This window comes from Cynocephalus volans, chromosome X (assembly GCF_027409185.1).
Source record: "Cynocephalus volans isolate mCynVol1 chromosome X, mCynVol1.pri, whole genome shotgun sequence".
Taxonomy (NCBI): Eukaryota; Metazoa; Chordata; class Mammalia; order Dermoptera; family Cynocephalidae; genus Cynocephalus; species Cynocephalus volans.
This window is the reverse complement of record NC_084478.1, coordinates 130,456,085-130,476,939: the sequence shown is the minus strand read 5'-3', so window position 1 is coordinate 130,476,939 and position 20,855 is coordinate 130,456,085.

Below are 20,855 nucleotides of genomic sequence, written 5' to 3'. Positions count from 1 at the left end.
ATGTCTCCTTTTTCCTTTCTGATTTATGTTATTTGGGTCATTTCTTTTTTTTTTTTTAGTTAACATAGCTAATGGTTTGTCTATTTTGTTTATCTTCTCAGAAAAACAACTTTTTGTTGGTTTATTCACTGATCTTTTGCATTATGTGTTGGGTATCTTTTTTATTTAGTTCTGTTCTGACCTTGATTATTTGTTTCTGTCTACTAATTTTGGAATTGGATTGTTCTTGTTTTTCTAGTTCTTTGAAGTGTAGTGTTAGGTTGTTATTTTAGATCTTTCTGTTCTTTCAATGTAAATGTTTATTGCAATAAACTTCTTTCTTAGTACTGCTTTTGCAGTATCCCACAAGTTTTGATATGATGTGTCTTTATTTTCAGTAGTTTCAATACATTTTTGATTTCTTGTTTGATTTCTTCTTGGACCCATAGTTTGTTTAGGAGCATGTTGTTTAGTTTCCATGTGTTGTTTAGTTTCTAGAGTTTTGCTTGTTATTGATGTCTAGTTTTAATTGGTTATGGTCCAAAAAGATGCTTTAAATAATTTCAGATTTTTAAAATTTGTTGAGACGTGATTTGTGACCTAACATGTGGTCTATCCTGGAGAATGTTCATGTGCTGATGATAATAATGTATCTTCTGTAGTTGTTGGATGAAATGTTCTGTAGATATCTCCCAGGTCCAATTGGTCTAATGTGTGCTTTAAATCTTTTGTTTTTCTGTTGATTTGTTGTCTAGATGATCTGTCCAGTGCTGAGAGAGGGGTTTTCAGATCCCCTCCTATTATCATATTGGGGTCTATCTCTTCTATCTCTTTCATTAGGCCTAATAGTGTTTCCTTTATATATGTGGGTGCTCCAGTGTTGGGTGCATATATATTTATGATTGTTATATCTTCTTGTTAGGTAGACTCCTTTATCATTATATACTGGCCTTGTCTCTTTTTATGGTTTTTGCTTTAAATTCTATTTTATCCTATATAAGAGGAGGTACTCCTACTCATTTTTGGTTTCCATTTGTGTGGTGTATCTTTTTCCATCGCTTCACTATTAATTAGTCTTTACAGATGAGGTGAGTCAAGTGAAGACAGCATATAGCTGGGTTTATTTAGCTTTTTGATACAGTCAGCCAGAGTCTTTTGAGTAGGCAGTTTAATCTGTTTACATTTATGGTTGTTATTGACATGTATTGTCTTACCCCCTGACATTTTATCAATTTTCATTGGGATGTTTTAAATGCCTTTTTTTCCTTTGTTCCCCCTTTATTGTTTGTTAGTGATGCTTGTTAGTTTTTGGAGGTGGTAAGATTTGTTTCTTCCTCATTATTGTTTGCTTTTTTGTTCTAATAGTGGGTTTTTTCTTTCTTGTGTATTAGTGGTAGTGATTATCATTTGTTGGACTCCAGATGTAGGACTCCCTTGAAGATTTTTTGCAGGGCTGGTGTAGTGGTGATCTCTCATGGTTTTTGTCTGTCTGGAAAATACACTATTTCTCCCTCATTTTAAAAGGATATCCTTTCTGGGTATAGTATTTTTAGGTGGCAGATTTTTTTCTTTTAGTATTTTGAGTATAACTTCTCATTTTATTTATTTTTTTGCCTGTAGAGTTTCTGTTGCGAGGTCTGTTTTTAGTCTGATGGGGCTCCCTTATAGGTGACTTGACACTTTTCTCTTGCTGTTTTTAGGTTTCTCTCTTTGTCTTTGAGCTTTCCCAGTTTGACTATATTGTGTCTTGGAGAGGATCTTTTTGGATTGAATTTGTTTGGCGATCTTTGAGCCTCCTGGATCTGAAGGTCCATGTCTCTCCCTATATGTGGGAAGTTTTCCATTATTATTTCATTGAATAGGTTTTCAATGCCTTTTCATTTCTCCTCCCTTTCTAGGACACACATAATTTGGATGTTTGTGTGCTTAAGTTTGTCTGTCTTAGATTTTCTTCATTTTTTAAAAATTCTTTTTTCCTTTCTATATTTTGTTGAGTGGATCCTTCAGTTCCAGGAGTTTTGCTACTTTCTTTTTTTAAGGTATTAATCTCTGTAAATTTCCTCCTTCATATCCTGGATATTTTTTCTCATTTCTTTTTGTTGTCTGAGTCTTCTTGTATTTCATTGAGTTTCCTTAAGATTGTTGGTTGGAACTCCTTTTCACTCATTTCAAGGGTTTCCTGCTCTACAGAGTCTGGCATTTGAGAATTACTGTATCCTTTTTGTGGTGTCATATTTTCTTGGGTTTTTGTATTTCTAGTATCTCTATGTTGATGTCTAGTCATCTGGTATAGCAGTTGCTTCTTCTATTACTGTGGAGCAGGCTTTGAGCAGAGAGACTTCCTCTTCTTTTTCTCTCATCTTTGCTGGTGACTCTCCTTGTGTCTATGGAATTAGGTGTCTGGAGGACCACCTGCATGATGGCTGTGGCTACTACTGGGGTGGTGAGCTGATTTTGCGGCAGCCAAGGCTGTGGCAGTGGCTATGGTGGGCCACACATGCAGAAGTGGTGTTTTCTGTGTGCTCCTGCATGCTGCTGGCTGAGGGGTGCTGCCTATGGCTCCTCTCTAGGACCCTGTGCATGCTCTTGCCTCTGCTGGGTGGTTGGGGCTGCCCATGGCTTCTGCATAGGACCCCATTTATTCTCCTGCCTATTGCCAGGCAGTGGGGGCTGCCCATGGCTCCCGCGTAGGAGCCCATACGTGCTCCTTATAAACTTATTTTCTAATCCCAGCTTTGCCTTTAACAAGCTATCACTTGATCTCCTTGGGTGTCAGTTTCCTTCTTGGTTAGGCAGAGATATAAAAGATAATAGATTATTGAAAGCAAGGACATGAAAGTGCTTTGTAATTAGTAGGGCACCATAAAAAATTAAGGTGATATTATTTGTGTTTATTAAATAGTTTTCTCCTCCATGTTTTTAATTTTTAAATTGTGCTATTTTTAAAGCTTTGAGGTGCTTTCAGGTGTGCTTACCACATCATAAAGCGGATATATAAGTTCATAAAATTATTAGATGAGGCTGAATGTGCTGGGTGCCAAAACAGGGAGACAAGTAAGGTTAAAGGAGCTTAGAACTTAACTGTGGTCTAAGGATTCATGAATTAGTTCCAAGGAGAGGCACCTGATCTTGAAAGATCTAAGCTGCCATTTGTTAAATTGCTGTGACACAAATGGGCCTTGTGCTAGGCACTTTACACATAGTATCATATTTAATCCTTACATTCTTATATTCTTATTTTATTATGTCATGAACTTATTTTCAAAATATTTTGCTTGAGGACAGATTTTTGTTCATTTGTTTTGTTTTTTTAATTGAAACTAACCTCTGTTTATATGTGAAAAGTCAGTGTTAGTAAAATCTTTAGACAGAAAATTATTTTTTATGTAGCTTTTCAGGTATATTTTAATTTTGTATATATTAATGGATACCAGCATTTGAAAAAATTGGTCAAATACTTTTCACCTCAGAACTACAGTAGATAGAAATATTATATGATAATCCGTATATTGAAAAGAGGAAATAATTTGTTTAAAAATCAGTAAGACACAGTCCCTCTTGTTTGCCATTAGGGAGCGTGTTAGGGGGCTTAGAACATTCTAGGGGATTACATAGTTGGTTGAATATTGGGAGAAATGTAGCATACTGTTTAACTTAGAGATGGTTACTCTTTGAATGCAAAATATCCTGTCAAATCACAGGATGAGTGCATCTCCCAGTGGAAGATGTTGCAAAGTGCAAATGAGTGTGAGTCCTCCCTAAAGCACTCATCTTTACAGCATGGATTCTATAGGATGCCCACCAAAGTCACTTAACCTTTCTCTTAGGAAGTCAAGAGGGATGAATTTTCAGATTTATTAGAAACCGTTCTTCAGTTTCGAGTTCTTTTGTAATGAGTCCATACTTTTTCTTTGTCAGTTTGTACACAAGATGGACACTTCCTGTTTCTTTGTCAAATAAAATATGAGAGCATAGTATGTGCAGCTTTAAAAAGAAGCCCCTATTAGGTCAGTGTTTTCTGAAGTTTGGCGTGCCTGCACACCACTGGAAGTAGACAGACTAACATGATTTAAACACATTTGCCATTTCTTTCAATGTTTATTAGAAAAAAAGCCCAGTTTACCACAAATGTCATTTCTTAGACATTATTGCTAAAGTGAAGACTAGAGCATGTAACAACACCTCTTCCAGACCAAGTGAATTACTGGTGCAGTGCTCAGGCATGCCCGCAAATGCATTGCTGTCTTCTTTTCAGAGATACAGCAAAGCTCTACTTCCAGAAAATGGTAATACTTAAATATACAAAGTATTTATAGTATTCATAATTGTGAATTGGAATCAATCCTGTGCTCTGTTTTTGTGGTTGTTGTTGTTGAATTCAACATGGATCAGTGGATAAAAATGGAATTTTTAAAATGTAAAGGTGCAGACCGTAAGAGAAATGTTAATATTAGAAGATGATTTTGATGAAATCTGTTTTGTATCTTTAGATAGATTTGAAGATCAAATTTAGTAATTGCCTGAATTACCTGCTGCAGACCGTTATGGAAGAACCAACTGCAAAGAAAACAACCATCACAGAAATAAAATGAAAATTATTTGAAATTTTTATTTTCATAAGCATGATGAGAATGAACCTCATTTCTTACATGTCATATGTTTAGATACACACATTCTGGTGTGAAATATTTCGATCCTAAGTGTTATTTTGAAACACACAAAGAGTGCTGTACAAAACCTACCCAAGAGGTTCCTCAAAAAGTTAAACATTGAACTACCATATGACCCAGAAATTTCACTCCTAGGAATGTATCTAAAAGAACTGAAACCTAGTACTCAAGTAAGTGTACACTCATGTACACCCGTGTTCAGGGTAGCACTATTCACAATAGCCAAAAGGTGGAAAGAGCTCAAATATCTATCAGTTGATGAATGGATAAACAGGTTATGGTATATACATATAGTGGAATATTCAGCCATAAACAAGAATGAAGTACTGAACCTCTAAATCATTATGCTTCGTGAAAGAAGCCAGGCACAAATATCACATATTATATAATTCCATTATATGAAATACTAAAATAGATAAATCGATAGCAACAGAACGCAGATGCCAGGGACTGGAAGTGGGAATGGGAAAGAGGGGAACAACTACTTAATGGGTATGAGTTTTATTTTGGGGTGATGAAAGTGTTTTGCAACAAGACAGAGTTGGAGGTTGCACAACGTTCTGAATGCACTAGATGCCACTCAATTGTTCACTTTAAAATCATTAGTGTTGTTTTGTGAATTTCACCTTAGTAATTAAAAAAAAACCCTACCCCATAGTATGGTGTGTGTAGCACTGTGTGGGGAATAGGATGATGTTAGTTTAGGTTGTACAGAAGCATTTCTTCTATATAATATAGGAATTACATATTTATTTTTACAGTTGCCTTCTCTTTATGGCAACTTATAGCAGTTTTCCATTTGTAGTAATATAAGTTTTCCTTTTAAGATAGATATAAGTTTAAAAGTGTTGATATAAAGAAAAAGTAAATTAAAAATGAAGGCAATTCACAGATGACTGAAAAATGGAAACTTCCAAAAACATTGCATTCTATGTTCAAGCCAATTAATTTTTATTGAGTACATATTGGGTACTAATCACTGTTCATCAAAGTTGAACAAGATGTGTTTTTTGCCTTAGGAATTTTCAACCCAATAAAGGTGATAAGCCACATCTGTAAATAGTTCTAGGAAGAGGCTGAATGTGCCAAGTGCTAAAACAGAGGACAAACTGACTGAGGTCAAGACCAGGTATCCATTTGATTACCAGTATCATTCAAGAAAATGACAGAATATATAAGAAAATGAACTAAAGTCTAAGTACAAGTCCAAACAAAACCCCAACTTAATTTTGGCATGTTGGCTGGTGGAATGGGGGGTGGGGGGGTTGGTGGGATATCATTTTAGAAAGAAATTTGCTTTTGAAATTAGGAACAAGGAGCAGAAGTAATTAATAAATGCAGCAGAAAATGTATTCAAGTTTCATATACTGTGGTCCTTTCTGCCTCTACCTTTGTCTCTCTCAGTAACGTGGCAGTCATACTGGGCTTCCCCTTTCTCTAATGATCTCACATTTACAGATAATGTACTACAGGGCTTACGAATGTGGGCTCTGGAGCTAGACTGCCTGCGTTCCAACTCCAGTTCTGATATTTACCCATTGTGTAACCTTAGTTATGTCATTTGATTTTTCTATGTCTTAGTGTCTTTCTCTTCTGCAAAATGGGGATATTAATAGAACCTACATTGTAAGTTTGTGGTAAGGATTAAATAAATAAAAAGATTAAGTGGGTAAAGCATTTATAATACTGCTTGGCGTGTGGTAAGTGATCAACAAATGTGAATCATTACCATCATCTCTAGTCAGTAAGTCCTGTCTATTCTATCTCCTAAAATGTTTTTTGAATGTCCTGCACTACCATTAACTTAGTCTAAGAATTTATGTTGTTACAATTGCAATTGTACCTTAACTAGTTTTGCACCCCCCTTCCCCAACCATCCCCTCTGTCTCACTTGACTGCCTGACATGCCCCTGCTTATTCTTAAATACGCAGCTCAGGTGTCACCTCTATGAAACTTTCCCTAATCTTCTGTGCTAGTCCAGTTAGGGCTGTCCATGAGCATTCATACTGCCTGGAGCATACCTCCATTATAGCACATCTCACAGTACTGTGACTGTACTTGATGTCCCCTGGGCTGTGACCACCTTGAAGATGAGGAACTGGGCTTACTCAACTTTGATCTTCAGCCTAAACACAGTCCCTGGTACAAAGTAGATGCTTATTAAATGCTTGAGTGGGTGAATGAATGGCCTCTGCCTGTAGAGAGTTACCTTGCAGTATTCATTTGGGAAACTAAGGTGAGCACCCATAAGGATAAACAACTATGAACATTGTGTGGTAAGTACTACGAGAATTTTTTTAAAAAAGAATATTTGGTGAGTATTGGAATAATCAAATTAGGCTTCCAAAAGGTAGAACTTGATTTAGAATGTAAGAACAGGCAGAACTTGTGTGAATAGAGAAGTGGTCACAATCTAGGCAAGGGGAATGTTTTAGGAGTTGAATGAACGGTGACTGAAAAAAACATTTAGCATTTTTGCAAAACAGAAAAGAGGCCAGTTTAATTAGGGTGTGTGTGCGAGGTGGTTGGGGGGGGGGGAGAATATGTTGAAGAGTACAAGCAGTTCCCAGCCTTAAAATGGGTATGTTCTAAAGGTTTCCTTACAAAACATTTGTTTGGACATGGCACATCACATACATGATGTTGAGGTTTCTGGCCCAGTCCAAAATATTGTGTTTAACCTACTTACCTAGTCAGTTTATCCCACGGAGAGTACTAGCCTGATCTCCAGGGCCTGAGAGAAGAGGGTCAGGAAAAGCTGGTGGATTCTGGCCTAGAAGACAGAGTAATAGAAGAAGTTGAGCTTTGTTGTTCTCCTAGCACCCTTCCTGCACCTTTTTTTACATCTCAGTTTCTCTATCTCTAAGAGTTAGTTTCTCTATCCTCCAAGGCCCTCCTGCTGCTAACTTCCTTGAAATTGCACCCACCCAAGGTTGGTAGAATTCCAAAAGTCTCTCTCCCACCTCCAGCCTGTCCCATTCCCTCAGGGCAACAGCTCTTTGCTATTTGAAAAGACTTGACTGAACTCAGTCATGCCAATGTGTGAGTAACTGATAGCCACCTCATCTTGGCAGCTGTACTTACTACAATTTTAACAGCCTTCTTGTTAGCTCAAACAAACCTGTAATTGCTGGAATTTCTGGCAGTAGTACAGAGCAAACAATGGGGGGGAGGGTGGCAGTGAGGGTTGGAGAGGAGAGAGCTCCACTGTAGGAGAAGATATTTTGGGATGGGGAAAACCTTGGCTAAGAGCTTTACCTAATTCCCCTTTCTTCTCTAATTGTTTCTGTGTATTCTTCTCTACAGATTTACTATAAGCTGCAAGTTGTTTAATTTTTTACAATAGCTTCTGTGGCATTTCTGGGTAAAGTAGTACTGTTTTTTTTTTTTTTTTTTCAGTTGTGTGCAAATCTGGTACCACCTGTAATAGGAAATGTTGGGAAAATAGAATAATTTAACCAAGTCCCCTCACCTTAGGTCTGGTTGGGGGTGGTGTGGTGCATTCTTTGTAAATAAGTTGTGTGTGGGTGGAGTTAGTGCACATGTGTGGTGTCGCTGTTTTGGCTGGCATTTACTGCCTTGGGCGTCTGCTCTGCACAACTGTGCTCTCCAATCTACAGCTTCCAAGGACCTGTTTGCCAGTTACCTAGCTCATAGACCTGCATGTGAAGAGTCTGCTGACTCAGCCTGGCATGTGAAGGGTTTGTGACCCAGTCTGGACAATGAGCTTCAGGGATCTGTGACCTCCAGACCCATCCCTAGCTCGACAGTTGGCCCAGTCGGCAGGATTATGGGCAGGTAAAAGAGCAGGACAGGAAATAGGGTTGAATAGATAAGGTGGAACTGGGGTTGAGGGGACCTTGAAAATGGAATCTACAAATAACATCCTCACATATAAGTAGTCATGGAAGGTTTTTGAAATAAAGATTGAGTCGATGAAAGCAATGTGGAAGGCATAATTCTAAATTTTAGATTAGAAATGATGGGGTGTCAAGTTCACTCTTGGCTCATAATTTGTTAATACAGAATCCTATTTTTGGCTACCATTTTTTGTTGTCCTGGGACTTCTTCCTTTAACTCTTAGTGTCTGTTTCCCTGACTGTCTGGCTGTTCTCTGTGGCTCTTGAGCCAATCCTCCTTTAGGATTAAGGCTCCTAGAGGCTTTTATGACTCATGTATTTCCAACTATCCCATAAGGACCTACATACTATGTTTCTGTGTCTCAGACAGAATTCAAGTTCAGTGTTAACAAAACAGCTCCCTTTTATAAGACCACATTTTTTTTTTCTTTTTTAATAAAACTCTCCAGCCTTTCCAACTATGTACCCTAGAACACACCAGAGATAGTGGTTAATGATCTGTACCGGTTAACCCTCACAGCTGCAGGAGCCTCCACCCCCACTTCCTAACCTATGCATGTTAAACCACGTTGTAAATAGGCTCTTCCTCTTGGGGAACCCCATTGTCTTTTATATTGTTCATTATGCTGATATCCTTGATGTTTCTATCCTGCTAGTTTGGATAAAGGAGAGGCCAGGAAGTGGAGTGAGAAAGGAATTTGAGATACTTCCTTCAGTTGTAATTCTCTCATTAGAACAGAATTCATAGATTTTTAATCAAATATGCATATTTTTCTCTATTTTGAAAGTAAAAGGGGCTTGTTAGTATTGGGCCCTCCTAGGTTTCATTTGTATATTTTACTCTTGACTGCTCACCATACTATTTGTGTTAGTAGGTATTAGTGGTGTGCAGTGGCTTGTTTGGTCAAATTTGCTTTTATTTTTTGCTTCATCTAGTGGAACATTAATTGTCAAAACAGAATTTTATGGTTTACTCTTTCATCATCACTCATTGCAACAATAATTAATAGAACATATTAGTCTAAAGAATATGCTTTTATCCTTTTCAATTACCAGTCTGTAGAAATGCCTGGTTTTAAGAGATATGGTTTCATTTTTCAGTATTCACTGGTTTAGGTGGTGACAAACCAATGAAATGCATTTCTTCATCTTCTAGCTTTACCAATACTATCTTGACTTAGAAAACTGATTATTGGCATTTCTCTTCCTTATCATATCTAATGTTTCCCTTGCTCAGTTCTCTTTAGCAGTCACTTATTAAACCATTCACCCTCTGCTATTATTTGAGTGTTTGTGCCCTCTGAAACTCATGTTGAGGTTTGGTCTCCAATTTAATGGTATTGAAATGCGGTGGGACCTTTAAGAGGCATTTGTGTCATGAGGGATCCACTCTCATGAATGGATTAATGCTGTCTCTGGGAGTGCATGAGTTCTCCCTTTCTGCTTTCTTGGGACTGGATTAGTTACCACGAGAGTGGGTTGTTATAAAGCGAGATCGCCCCTTGTGTTTTGTCTCTTTTGCATGCACTTGATAGCCACTTTCACACACACCTACTACCATGTGATGCCATCCACTGCATTATGACGCAGCATGAGGCCCTTGCCAGATGTGGCTTCCAGATCTTGAAGTTGCCAGCCCCCAGAACTGTGAGCTAAATAAACCTATTTTGTTTACAAATTACTCAGTCTCCAGTATTCTGTTATAGCAACAGAAAATGGATTAAGACATCCCCCCACCATTCACCCATTATAAAGTCATTGTTATACTTACTATGCTGAGCACCCTGCCAGCCACACAGAGTCTATCAGGCAGACATTCGAAGGAGCCTTTTATGTAAACTGTTTGCAATTGTAATCTTTTATTTATTTATTATGATTTGCATCTTAGTTTGGGAAGGATAAGGTCCTTTAATTAAATTTCTTGTTTAATTATAATTAGAAAAGTGTTCTTAGGCATGGAGGAGGGAAGAACCTACCTCTGCTGACTCGAGTTCACCAAAATTGCCTCCTATAATTGGATTACTATGTGACAAGCTTTGAGTTAGGTATAATAAAAACATAAGGAAGACCCAATCTCAGCTCTCAGGAGTTTATAGTCTAGGGAGGCATAGGAAACAGTTATAATCCAAAGTGACAGGAGCTATAATATTCAAAGTACCACGGGAGAATAGCAAATCTAGCACCTGAGTCTGCTAAGGATGTGAGGGAAGGTTTCACCGAAGGAGGTATGCTTGAATGCTTAAGCATGACTAGAAGTTTGCTTGGTAGACAAGGAGCACAGGGAAGTGGGATCATATGTGAAACTACTGAAGCATGGGAGAGTATGGTGCATTTGAGGTCTATGCCAAGAAATTGCTAATTGATGGATGTAAGGGAGCTCTTCGCTTTATTTATTATGAATACTCATGAGGTACAAAGCTAATTGTCACCCCTCGTGCTCATGATGTGAGGGCCAGATTCATACTGGGGGCATACTCTTTAACAGAAATTACTTTTATACTGCGTGTCCCACACCGATTTATCCCCCAACCTCCCTTCCCCTCCTGCTTTCTCCCCGACTCCACTTTGTAGCCCTAGGAATGTTCCCTCTCTCTGTAAGACCAGCACACTACCGTGGTCTTTCTTTCCTTCCTTCCTTTCTCTCTTAGCTCCCACATATGAGTGAGCACGTGGTATTTATCCCTCTGTGCTTTGCTTATTGCACTCAATATAAGTTTCTCCAGGTTCATCCATGTTGTTGCAAATGGGAGTATTTCATTCTTTTTTATGGCAGAGTAGTATTCCGTGGTGTATATATATATGGAATATATACACAGTTTCCTTATTCAATCATCCATCAATGGACATTTAGGTTGGTTCCATGTCTAGGCTATTGTAAACAGAGCTGCGATAAACATGGGAGTGCAGGTATCCCTTTGACATGATGATTTCCATTCCTCTGGGTATATACCCGGAAAAGGGATTGCTGGATCGTATGGAAGATCTATCTGTAGTTGTTTGAGAAACCTCCATACTGTTTTCCATAGTGGTTGTACTAATTTACAGTCCCACCAATAGTGTAGGAGTGTTCCCTTCTCTCCACATCCTCGCCAGCATTTGTTATTCACCGTGAAAGGGAGCTCTTTGAATTGACATTGGGAGGGTATTTCTGTCACAGGTCCAGGTTGATTATTCTGCAGCTTTTGTCATAGAGCCATTCTACAGCTTCCATGAGCTATTCTCTATGCCTCCCTTCCTTCAGCCACTTACCTCCCCATGATGAGTGTGTGAAGACCTTTTTTTGAGTGGGGGTTGTTTAGGAGTCATATTTGTAGTTTTTTTCCCTAAAATAAATATTAATATAATACAGAGGTGAACCTAATGAACACTGAATTAGGTGTCAGTATACCTGGTTTTTTGTTTTCCAATTCTTTCAGCAGCTATGCCACTTGAGCCAAGTCATTTAACAGCTCTGTTTCTTCACTACTAAAATGGGTATATTAACACCTTCATTGCCTTCATTGCCTAGCTCAGGATAAGGTTGAAAATGAAAATGAGACTTTTAAAAATTAAGAGGTATAATAAACCCTTTTACTTGGAATTCTGATGGCTGAGTTTAAACTGACATTTGGAACAAGTACAATACTTTGTGGAATGTCTGGATAGGAAAATTAGGTTAAAAAGTAATTGACAAATAGAAATATTCTTACTTCCTCATTAACCCCATATGCCTGCCCTTCTGTCTTTGTAATGTCATTTAGCCTATTTCTTTGTTTCTAAATGAACATGATAAAATTTTTAACTTCCCAATGTTCTAGTGTATGTATCTTAGCCTATTTCAGATTTTCACTATAACTATTAAATAGTAATTGATTTAAGATTTAGGTTAGTAAAATATGAGTTGGTATATTTCATAGTCAATCCTGAATAATTAATATCTATTAAGTAGTTTGGATTACTCATTAATTATCCCCAATCATTTGTGGTGCTATATACTGTATGACCTGAGTTTTGTTTCATTTTAGGGATATATGACTTTTCTGATTCACTCAACTAGGATTGGAAGGTTATGAAAGTTTGGCCTTCTGCCTCCTTTGCCATTTTTCCTAATCCAGTGACAATGCAGGTAGCACTTTATTAATAGCTACGAAAGACATTCCCATTTATTTTCTTTCCTTTGACCCCATCTCCCCCATTATATTGAGTGGTAATTCTATTGAAGTGTAATAATTCACCTGAAATATGAACTTCTGGTCTATAGGAATATGAGTGATTGATCCGAATATAAATAACCCTGACCAACCCTTCTTTAGACCAATGGTTCTCAAAATCTATCATCCATAGATATTTCAGCAGGACAGAAAACTCTATAAACCACTTAACTCATCCTCCTCTGAGCCATCTTATATATACGAGAAGAAAGAGAAAGAATACTGCTGGGGATGATATAACATGATATATATATATATTTTTAAATTTTATTATGTCAATATACAATGTGGCTGATTATTGCTCCCCATCACCAAAACCTCCCTCCCTCCTCCCTCCCCCCCCCAACAATGTCCTTTCTGTTTGCTTGTCGTATCAACTTCAAGTAATTGTGGTTGTTATATCTTCTCCCCCCCCCCGGGTTTATTTATTTATTTTGTGTGTGTGTGTGTGTGTGTGTGTGTGTGTGTGTGAATTATACATTAATTTTTAGCTCCCACCAATAAGTGAGAACATGTGGTATTTTTCTTTCTGTGCCTGACTCATTTCACTTAATATATTCTCTCAAGGTCCATCCATGTTGTTGCAAATGGCAGTATTTCATTCGTTTTTATAGCTGAGTAGTATTCCATTGTATAGCTGTACCACATTTTCCGTATCCACTCATCTGATGGTAGACATTTGGGCTGGTTCTAACTCTTGGCTATTGTAAAGAGTGCTGCGATGAACATTGGGGAACAGGTATACCTTCGACTTGATGATTTCCATTCCTCTGGGTATATTCCCAACAGTGGGATAGCTGGGTCGTATGGTAGATCTATCTGCAATTGTTTGAGGAACCTCCATACCATTTTCCATAGAGGCTGCACCATTTTGCAGTCCCACCAACAATGGATGAGAGTTCCTTTTTCTCCGCAACCTCACCAGCATTTATCGTTCAGAGTCTTTTGGATTTTAGCCATCCTAACTGGGGTGAGATGGTATCTCAGTGTGGTTTTGATTTGCATTTCCCGGATGCTGAGTGATGTTGAGCATTTTTTCATATGTCTGTTGGCCATTTGTATATCTTCCTTAGAGAAATGCCTACTTAGCTCTTTTGCCCATTTTTAAATTGGGTTCCTTGTTTTTTTCTTGTAAAGTTGTTTGACTTCCTTATATATTCTGGATATTAATCCTTTGTCAGATGTATATTTTGCAAATATTTTCTCCCACTCTGTTGGTTGTCTTTTAACTCTGTTAATTGTTTCTTTTACTGTGCAGAAGCTTTTTAGTTTGATATAATCCCATTTGTTTGTTTTTCCTTTGGTTGCCTGGGCTTTTGGGGTCGTATTCATGAAGTCTGTGCCCAGTCCTATTTCCTGAAGTGTTTCTCCTATGTTTTCTTTAAGAAGTTTTATTGTTTCAGGGTGTATATTTAAATCCTTAATCCATTTTGAGTTGATTTTAGTATACGGTGAAAGGTATGGATCTAGTTTCATTCTCCTGCATATGGATATCCAGTTATCCCAGCACCATTTGCTGAAGAGGCAGTCCCTTCCCCAGTGAATAGGCTTGGTGCCTTTGTCAAAGATCATATGGCAGTAAGTGTGTGGGTTGATTTCTGGATTCTCTATTCTATTCCATTGATCAGTGTGTCTGCTTTTATGCCAGTACCATACTGTTTTGGTTATTATAGCTTTGTAGTATAGCTTAAAGTCAGGTAGTGTTATGCCTCCAGCTTTATTTTTTTTGCTCAGCATTGCTTTGGCTATGCGTGGTCTTTTATTGTTCCATATAAATGTCTGGATAGTTTTTTCCATTTCTGAGAAAAATGTCTTTGGAATTTTGATGGGGATTGTATTGAATTTGTACATCACTTTGGGTAGTATGGACATTTTCACTATGTTGATTCTTCCAATCCAAGAGCATGGGATATCTTTCCATCTTCTTGTATCCTCTCTAATTTCTCTCAGCAGTGGTTTGTAGTTCTCATGATAGAGATTTTTCACCTCCTTGGTTAACTCAATTCCTAAGTATTTTATTTTTTTGGTGGCTATTGTAAATGGGCAGGCTTTCTTGATTTCTCGTTCTGCATGTTCACTATTGGAGAAAAGAAATGCTACTGATTTTTGTGTGTTGATTTTGTATCTTGCTACTGTGCTGAAATCATTTATCAATTCCAAGAGTTTTTTTGTAGAGGTTTTAGGCTGTTCGATATATAGGATCATGTCATCTGCAAACAGGGACAGTTTGACTTCATCTTTTCCAATCTGGATGCCCTTTATTTCCTTCTCTTCTCTGATTACTCTGGCTAGTACTTCCAACACTATGTTGAATAGGAGTGGGGAGAGTGGGCATCCTTGTCTAGTTCCTGTTGTTAAAGGAAAAGCTTTCAGCTTTTCCCCATTCAGGATGATACTGGCAGTGGGTTTGTCATATATGACTTTAATTATGTTGAGATACTTTCCCTCTATACCTAACTTATAGAGGGTCTTTGTCATGAATGAGTGCTGAACTTTATCAAATGCTTTTTCAGCATCTATAGAGATGATCATATGGTCCTTGTGTTTGAGTTTATTAATATGGTGTATCACATTTATTGATTTGCGTATGTTGAACCAACCTTGCATCCCTGGGATGAATCCCACTTGATCGTGATGAATAATTTTACGTATGTGTTGCTGTATTCTGTTTGCTAGTATTTTAGTGAGGATTTTTGCATCTATATTCATCAAGGATATGGGCCTGTAGTTTTCTTTTTTGGTTATATCTTTACCTGGTTTTGGTATCAGGATGATGTTTGCTTCATAGAATGAGTTTGGGAGATTTGCATCCGTTTCAATCTTTTGGAATAGTTTGTAAAGAATCGGTGTCAATTCCTCTTTGAATGTTTGGTAATATTCTGCTGTGACTCCATCTGGTCCTGGGCTTTTCTTTGTTGGGAGCTTTCTGATAACAGCTTCAGTCTCCTTTATTGTTATTGGTCTGTTCAAATTTTCTACATCTTCATGGTTCAGTTTTGGGAGCTTGTGTGTGTCCAGAAATGTATCCATTTCCTCCAGATTTTCAAATTTGTTGGCGTATAGTTGTTTATAGTAGTCTCGAATGATTCCTTGTATTTCAGATGAATCAGTTGTAATATCGCCTTTTTCATTTCTCATTTTTGTTATTTGAGTCTTCTCTCTTCTTTTTTTTGTTAGCCGTGCTAATGGTTTGTCAATTTTACTTATCTTTTCAAAAAACCAACTTTTTGATTCATTGATCTTTTGAATTGTTTTTTTGGTTTCAATTTCATTCAGTTCTGCTCTGATCTTAATGATTTCTTTCCATCTGCTAACTTTAGGTTTGGATTGTTCTTGTTTTTCTACTTCTTAAAGGTGAAGTGTTAGGTTGTTCACTTGCCATCTTTGCATTCTTCTGAGGTGAGCATTTAATGCAATAAATTTCCCCCTTAATACTGCTTTTGCAGTCTCCCACAGGTTTTGGTATGATGTATCCTTATTTTCATTAGTTTCAAGAAATTTTTTGATTTCCTGCTTGATTTCTTCTTGGACCAATATGCCATTAAGTAGAATGCTGTTTAATTTCCATGTGTTTGTATAGTTTCCAGAGTTTTGTTTGTTATTACTTTCTAGTTTTAATCCATTGTGGTCTGAGAAAATACATGGGATAATTCCAATTTTTTTGAATTTATTGAGACTTGATTTGTGACCTAATATGTGATCTATCCTGGAGAATGATCCATGTGCTGATGAGAAGAATGAATATTCTGAGGTTGTTGGGTGGAATGTTCTGTAGATATCTGCCAATTCCAATTGGTCTAGAGTATTGTTTAGATCTTGTGTTTCTCTGCTGATTCTTTGCCTATATGATCTGTCTAATATTGACAGTGGGGTGTTCAGGTCCCCTGCTATTATGGTATTAGTGTCTATTTCCTTCTTTAGGTCTAATAGAGTTTGTTTTATAAATCTGGCTGCTCCAACATTGAGTGCGTACATATTTATGATTGTTATGTCTTCTTGATGGATCAGTCCTTTTATCATTAAGTAGTGTCCCTCATTGTCTCTTTTTATGGTTTTTAGTTTAACGATATAAGAATAGCTACTCCAGCTTGTTTTTGTTTTCTATTTGCATGGTAAATCTTTTTCCATCCTTTCATTCTTAGTCTATGTGAATCTTTATGGGTGAGGTGGGTCTCTAGTAGGCAGCATATAGTTGGGTCCTCCTTTTTGATCCAGTCAGCCAGTCTGTGTCTTTTGATTGGGGAATTTAAGCCTTTTACATTAAGAGTCATTATTGAAAAGTGTTGATTTCTTCCTAGCATTTTATTGGTTGTTGGGTTGTCTTAGTTGTCTTTTTTTCCTTGCTTTCTGATTTACTGTTTGGTTTCTGTGTTTGTTGGTTCCTTAGGTTGTAGATAGCGTTTTTGTTTGCTTGTTTTCTCTTCATGAATGCCATTTTTATTATACTAGTGGGTTTTGATTTTTCTTGGGTTTTTATGGCAATGGTAGTTATTTTTCAGGAACCAAACCCAGTACTCCCTTGAGGATTTCTTGTAAGGGTGGTCGTGTGGTAGTGAACTCCCGCAGTTTTTGTTTGTCTGAGAAATATACTATTTGCCCTTCATTCCGGAAGGATAGCCTTGCAGGGTAAAGTATTCTTGGCTGGCAATCTTTGTCTTTTCATATTTTGAATATATCATTCCATTCCTTTCTAGCTTTTAGGGTTTGTGATGAAAAGTCTGATGTTAGCCTGATTGGGGCTCCCTTATAGGTGATTTGACACTTCTCTCTTGCAGCTTTTAAGATTCTCACTTTGTCTCTGAGTTTTGCCAATTTGACTATGACATGTCTTGGAGAAGGCCTTTTTGGGTTGAATACGTTTGGAGATCGTTGAGCTTCCTGGATCTGAAGATCTGTGATTTTTCCTATACCTGGGAAGTTTTCTGCCACTATTTTGTTGAATATATTTTCAATGGAATCTCCATTTTCCTCCCCTTCTGGAATACCCATGACTTGGGTATTTGAGCGCTTAAGGTTGTCTGATATCTCTCTCAGATTTTCTTCCATGTCTTTGATTCTTTTTTCTTTCTTTTTGTCTCCTTGTGTTATTTCAAACAGCCCATCTTCAAGTTCAGAGGTTCTCTCTTCAACTTCGACAAGCCTGCTGGTTAAACTCTCTGTTGTGTTTTTTATTTCGCTGATTAACTTCTTCAGTTCAGCAAGTTCTGCTACATTTTTTTTCAGGACATTGATTTCTTTGTACATTTCCGCTTTCAGGTCCTGTATACTTTTCCTCATTTCATCATGATGTCTATCTGAGTTTTCTTGTATCTCATTCAGTTTCCTTAGAATTATCACTCGAAATTCCTTGTCAGTCATTTCAAGGGCTTCTTGTTCTATAGGATCTAGAGTTTGAGATTTATTAACTTTTGGTGTTGAACTTTCTTGATTTTTTGTATTTCTGGTATCTTTTTTTTGATGTTTATTCATTGTGGCAGGGGGTTTCACAGTCCACCGGTTTGAGACTATTGACTAACTAAGATGTTGCTGTGGTTGCCGATTTGGTATGGCTACCTCCATGACTGCTAAGTTGGCCTTTAGTGCCTTGTGTGTATGGTTGCCTCGGGTCTTGGGCCTCTCTGGGGAGCCTACCTTTCTGTTCAGCTTGGACTCTGCTGGGCTGCTGGATCACGTACCACAGGATGTGTGATCTCTGTTGAGCTTTCACTTGCCATGCAGGACTTCTCCCTGTTCCGTGTGCTCTGGCCCAGGCTGTTAGATCGTGCAGTGGCAACCCCACCGGGTGTGTGGTTTCTGTCGAGTCTCCGCCTCCCTGGCCGCACGTTTCCCCGGTCTGTGCGCACTGGGCTGGGCTGGGACGTGTCTTCTAGAACCCTCGTCTATCAAGTGGGCCTTCAAGACCCTGCTCGGCACCTCCTCGCCCAGGAAGTCTACCAGGTTTTTGCTAGGCACAGACGACTGGTCGCTCTGGGTGCCTTTGTAGCACTGTGTAGTTCTTTCTCGGGACTAATCACCTTCCTCCTGGTATTGCGGTTATTAGTGTACTTGTCTTATCTCCCACACCAGAGCGTAAGCTCCTCCGGGGGGGAGCCCACAGCACATGGTTCACCTTTGTATCCCCCCAGCCCGGACGAGTCCAGTGCCCTCCTGCAGCCAGCTCTCCGGCAGGTTTAAGCGGACTTGGGAACTCTCCTACCACACTATTCCCAACCAGAAATTGGTTAGGCGTTTTTCCGAACTGGTGGCCGCAGAGATGGTATCTGCCTCCCAGTAACAGGAAGTTTACCGCAGGCCGGAATCCAGGGTGTGGTGGAGTGACAGTTGGCCCCGCCCGTACTTCCTTGCCCTCCTGACACTGGCCTGGGATGCCCCATGCCACCAGCCCTGCCAGAGTACCGCGGAGGGAGTGGGAGGGGAGGCCAGCCCGCAGGCCCCGGGAAGCCCCGCAGCAGGGCAAGCAAGTGGGAAGGCTCAGTGAGGAGCCAAGGCGGGCCGGAGCTGCCACCACCTGAGAAAATGGAGGCAGCCCCGGAGCGGTGAGTGGCCTGGTGATGCAGGCGGAAGCCGGGCGGGTGTCAGCCCCCTGAGCAGGGCCGGGCCAGGGGTCACTCACAGGGCTGTGCCAGGTCGGGTGCTCACTCTCTGCCTCTGGTTTGTCGCCTTCCCCGTTCTCGGTTCCTGCCGCCTTGGGCTGCTTGCTCGGTCCCGCGGCGTGGCTCGGGCGCTCCCAGGAAGCTTCTTTTATGCCGGCCTGAAACCTGGAATCATGAATAGGGCAGCTGGCTGCCTTCAGTGTGGCCCCGGCCTCCGGGATCCTGTCTGCATCCACAGCAGCCCTGGCGCCGTGTTCCCTGTTTAGAGACTCGCTTTTGCAGCTAAGAAACAGTTCTTTTCCTGCTCCACACTTCAAAGCTGTTGCCTGTAAATGAGGCAGCCTCTCCTGCCAAGGGCAAAGTGGCGGTCAGCCCCCACGACCGGCCACCAGCAGCGGTGCTCCCTTACGAGATGGCGAGAGGAAGGTCCACAAGTTTCCCGGCTGCCTGAGGCCCAGTGGCCGCCTTTTCCACCTCAGCTACTCCGCGCCAGCCGCCGCAGCCGCCGCCATCTTGAAACCCTAACATGATATATTTTAAGTGGAATGCAAGTCAATTATTTATACTAGACTAATATAGACCCTGTCATCACAGTCACTAATATTATAAGATACTTACTTGCTGACTTCCAGGAGGTGGTTTGTTCCTGCTTTTCTCCTTTTACAACTTTGAGATGAACTAGTTATGTGAATTTGGATAAAATACCTGTTGTATTCTAAATATAATATAAAATGGTTGTTGCTTTTTTCCTGCCAGGGCTGAAGGAAATATCTGGCAATTGGTATATTTTCCACAAAACTAAGTGAGAAAATGCTCTGGCTTATTTTCTTTTTGTTTTAAAATATATGGGACCATTGATAAAAATATTCTTCTGAAGACCTGGTTGATTAAATCATTTTTGTGTCACCCTAAGTACTGCCCGTTTTTTGAAGATTACTTGGGAAATGTGGCACATTTCCAAAATCACATTCTTCATTTTTTCTGTATTTGAATTTTTTTCCTTACAAGTTAGTGGAAAAGAAACCGGTCAGTTTTTGCACTCAATAAACAATAAGGAAGGTGTAGACAGCTTTTATCTGGGAAAGTTTTAAGTCATTAAGAGAATATTTTCAAGTATTAACTGCGTTTTGAAATTATTGGCAGAATCCTCTTAACCCACTTTAACGGAAAGTGGTTGACTAAGATGAAAAGATTTTTTATTGTCTACGTAAATGAAAGCACCATGGTTCTTGCATCATTGCATAAATCTAAGAAATTGTTCATACATAAAAGGGATGAGACAAGGCTTAATGCTAAATGCCAAATTCGACAAAAGCTTGAGGACTTACTGAGTATGTGACACTGAGCATAATGAGATGTGGTTTCACAGGGTGAGAACACTAAATATTTATACCCAAGGACATGTTTCTCTGATAAAGCTTCTTGTCCTAGATTAATCTCCCAGCTAACACTATTAACCCTCTTTAAAAACACCCCCTTCTTACACTTAGATTGTCTCCCTTAATAGCCTGTCCTTGGAGATTCTAAACATTACAGATCCAGTCACCTACCCTCGCTCTCCC